The sequence below is a fragment of the Ornithodoros turicata genome, chromosome 3 (assembly GCF_037126465.1).
Source record: "Ornithodoros turicata isolate Travis chromosome 3, ASM3712646v1, whole genome shotgun sequence".
Lineage (NCBI taxonomy): Eukaryota > Metazoa > Arthropoda > Arachnida > Ixodida > Argasidae > Ornithodoros > Ornithodoros turicata.
The window spans coordinates 47,142,178-47,146,522 of NC_088203.1; the positions used below are offsets into that span (position 1 = coordinate 47,142,178).

General features: G+C 41.2%; 1 long non-coding RNA gene across 1 annotated transcript; it reads right to left on the reverse strand.

The window, feature by feature from the left end:
* Positions 1-2,254: 2,254 nt before the first annotated feature.
* Positions 2,255-3,121, reverse strand: LOC135387009 (uncharacterized). The gene is made up of 2 exons (XR_010420780.1): positions 2,780-3,121; positions 2,255-2,431 (listed from the first exon to the last, which is right to left on the reverse strand). It is a non-coding gene; the product is annotated as an uncharacterized LOC135387009 (long non-coding RNA).
* Between the last annotated feature and the right edge of the window lie 1,224 nt (positions 3,122-4,345).

Sequence of the window (4,345 nt, forward strand, 5' to 3'; positions counted from 1 at the left end):
CGAAGTGCCCGTAATTTTAGTGGGAAAAGCCGAGGAACATAGCTGCCATTAAAATATACGTAAATTTTACGGTTTTTTTTTTACAGTGCAGAGGTGCCGCTCGATCTCCTAGAATTTTATGTGAATTTTTTGTGTGGTTCTTTTTGAATCCAAAAGCAATATAACAGTGGTCTTTTCTAACAACATTGAAATTTGTGGGGAGCAGAGCCTCTCAAAGATGCAGTGCTTGACGAAAATCTATGTTGTTTTAAGCAGGCATTACGGAGCGTGTTAAAAAGTGTCTTATTGGATGGGGGATAATTAGTTTTACCGTATGTAAGCAATTTTCACCATCGCGCTCGACGCCTGTGGTGTGCACGAAATTTGCAAAGTTTATGAAAGTTGACAATTTTTTTGCAGTATAAAATTCAAAACATTTTGTCGTATAGCCCCCATGTTGTACTTTCAGCACAAAAAATTCCCACACGCCGGTGCACTGTAAGCCGCAGTAAAAAATCGGGAAATTGTGAACATTTGACGAAAACAAAATTCACATTTTGACCAAAAAGTAGGTGTGAGCAGGTTGGGATAGAAATTTAATGAAGGTGTCATTCGATGCACTTTCTTCCTAGGAAGACGTAGCAAAAAAAAAAAAAATCTTAGATGTATTTTTTGCTAAACTGAAATAATACTTATTAAATGGAAGGTTACTTCACAAACGTTTATGCATGCTGCGGCGCATCGTACCGAATGAACAACTGAGCGGTTCATTCACAAAATGCTAGATCGAAAGAATACACTAGGCAGTCGCATTATTGAACAGCAAATAATGATTAGAAACACGTGTTTGCCTCATTCGAAAAGTGACGGTTGTGCAGTGAGGGCTCATCAAGCCAGCATGCTTTAGCCAGCAAGTTCCTGGTGTGTGCCATTGTTCCTTTCATTCTTTTCTTTTTGCGTGAGTGTGTTAACTCATTCCAGTATGGGGAAACAGACCCCCTTAGGTGTCCAATCCTCTTGCACGTATATAAAACTTAGTAGCTGTGATGCATGATTTGTGATATTTTCATTTGTGCGCCAACAGTTGAGATGTATGTATCAGAGAAAAATTTTGTCAGTCATGGGTGCTATCACTTTCGATGCCGAAGAAGCTATTTTCGGGCATTTCTGTTGTGTACAAAAACTATGATACTGCTTTATTCAGGTCAGCTCTAACGTTTCTTTCATAGCCATCTTGCGTACGGGGGATGGTTATTTCAGAGAAATACGGGCGAGCATATGAGGGCAGTCACATTTATACTGCTTGCCATCTGAAGACAGTTTAGTGTGTAAGCAAGACCTTAAAAATGACTTCACAGAGATCTGGGACTTTTCGGCTTGTTTAATGCGGAGAGCTGGGCGAGTTCGTACAGACTCAAAATGATAGAGCACAGCAACATGGACAAGAAGGATCTGTCGAACACAGGCGCTGTGTTTGTCTGATCCTTCTTGTTCTCGTTGTTTCACTTCATCATTTTGACTTTTCGCCTTGTTCCTTGGCTTAGGGTTTGACCTTCAAAGTTCGACTCACAAAGAAATGCTAACTTGACCCCTTGTTACCGTTGTTTCATGGCAGTGATCAGGCTCCAAGAAACAAGGCGAAAAGTCTCTGATCTTCAGAAAGTCATTTTTAAGGTTATGCTTACACACTAGACTTCACATGGCAAGCAGTATAAATGTGTCCGCTGCCTCGTACGCTCGCCCATGTTTCTCTGAAATAACTATCCCCCGTATGGAAGATGACTATCAATGTAACTGAAAGGATGACGGCCAGCTGGTTCAAGATTTTTCCTGACGTATCAAAGAAACGTTAGACCTGACCTAAATAACCTAGCGTCATAGCTTTGACAGAATGGCGTAAATGCAGGCTAGATGGTGGATAAATTCCATGATAGGCAAGCTTGAGCGATGGGCAAGAACACGTAAACAGTAGTATTGGATAAACACGACTTAGCGAGCAACATGACACCTTCCTCCTCTCTCACCCCCCCCTGTTACCCCCAATTTTGCAATTTGCACCCCACCCAATTTTTTTTTACATTTTTTCGATTTTTCACTTAAAATCGCTCATACACGCATAAGAATGCGATAATAGAGCGTAGAATATAATTTTCAATTAATAAATTCAATTACTATTCATTCCAACGAGCGAGAGAGAGGAGGAAAATATCAAATTATCGTTAAGTCGTGTTATTCTATAATGAGACACACGAAAAGAAGCGCACATACGCATAAATGCACTTTCTAAACTCATTTAATAATTCAAGTCATTACTATACACATTCAATTCATTAACGTGCCAGTCCAGGTTCGGTAACAGCATCAGCCCATGGGCGCCGCCATTTGCAAAGCGTCACACCAGGCAGGTCGGAAAGCATCACGTCAGTTGTCAGCACCGCTGTCATCATGGGGACTTCCGTGGAATGCAGAAAGAAACAAAACAAAAAAAGTGCTAACGAGGGGAAAACACGCGCGAAAACAGGCACACACACACACAAAATTTTCACCATCGCGAATATGTGCGGGCATGCACCGACGAGAATAGCAACAAGGGTCATTGACAGAATGGCGTACAAGGGAATTGCGAACATGTTTGGGCATGCACGGACAAGAATAATAACAACAACAAGGGGAAGACTTTCTGCTAATCGCAACAAGGTAAATCGACAAACATACACTACTCCAATACACGCTGTCAAGTAATCGCAGTTAGGGGGTAGGTAAACGCGACAACAGAAGAAGTATTAAAACGACAACTCACCGGCACCGAAGTATTTCCACACACATCACTCAGTCAAAAACAGTCGCTCGTCACGAAATCCGTGGCGAGGAGAGCACCAACAGCATGACCGCCACTCAGAGATCCACCCGAAGCAATGAAGCGTCCGTTGATTTCTCCGCCAGGGCATCAGGAGCTCTGCACTGTCATTGGTCGTGACGTCATCCGTTCCAAAGGTCGTCCAGAGAGGAGAGCTTCGAAAATCCCCCTCTGTTATTCATTAAATATAGTAACCAATTATGACGTCACTGTTTATGGAAATCTTGCATTAAAGCGAAATCCAGACGGGTGCGCACCTACACCACAACCGTTGCCCTAGCTTCCCCTGCGAGAATGAAGCACTGGTCTACCAGACACCGCACTGTTTGACGTCATCACTTCCTCCTATTGTCTGAGGCTGCTCCTGTGAGCACCCAACCACCGCCCAAACGGTCAACGTTTCAAAGTTCGCTCTTGCTATCAAGAATGCGCGCCAGACAAGGGTGCTTCATGCTCCCTGGTATTAATTGAATTTACATCGCCATATTATTTTCTTTACTGCGCTATTACTGATTTTTCATTCTTACATTAAAGATTACAAAAACTACTACTACTACAAAAAAATGCTCCTGTTATTGAAGGTCATATGAAATTACTCTAATTTTTAACAGTCATAAATTATATTCACTCATTAAGGGAAACACCATCCATGCGCAAAGGCTGAGAAAAAAAAAACTGAGCTTTGCAATTAAGCGCTATTTCCTCGAAGACTTACTAAATGACTAAATAAACATATCAAAAAGCGCTTTTTCTACTTTCAATCATTGTGAACCATATCAACATTTTTTGAACAACAATTCAAGAAACTAATCATCGCTCTCTTCATGGACGCTGTTGCTTCTGTCTAAAATAACTGCCCCTATTGAAGATGAGAAAATAATAAGGCGAGCCTGGACCACTCAAAGTGATCAATAGGCTTACTCAATGCGCGAAAATCATATTTTCTTTCTGATTTTGCTCTTTAAAAGTAGCGCACTATCCACAAAGCGCGATCTCAGTTGTCTCGCGACGTAAACCCCCAATTATTATTATTATTATTATTATTATTATTATTATTATTATTATTATTAACCATAAAGCGCGCCAAGTTTTCCTCAACCCCCATTTCTGCTTGCTACATGATGTGTCATGCAGTGACGCAGGGCAAGAATGAATAAATTTAGCATATGAAACGCATTTTCACCATTCCGTTTTCCAGCTTGCTTCCATGAGCAGACACACAACCTTACCTTTTTTGTTCACGTTCGCTATGAAATTTAATTATTATTACTTGAAATGGAACAAACTGCAGCAGATTCGTCTCACAGAGACGGAAATTTGCATTGAACGCTCAGATACCCGATTTTCTGCGCTACGACTGCAACATTAAGCACCATCATCAACACATAAGTCATAATACTTGTCATGCGTTATCGAGCAATGTGCATACCGACAGGCATGACAAAACACAGAACACACACACACACTCCCGTTTCTACTGTCCGAAAATTATGGAACCGCGTAATTGTA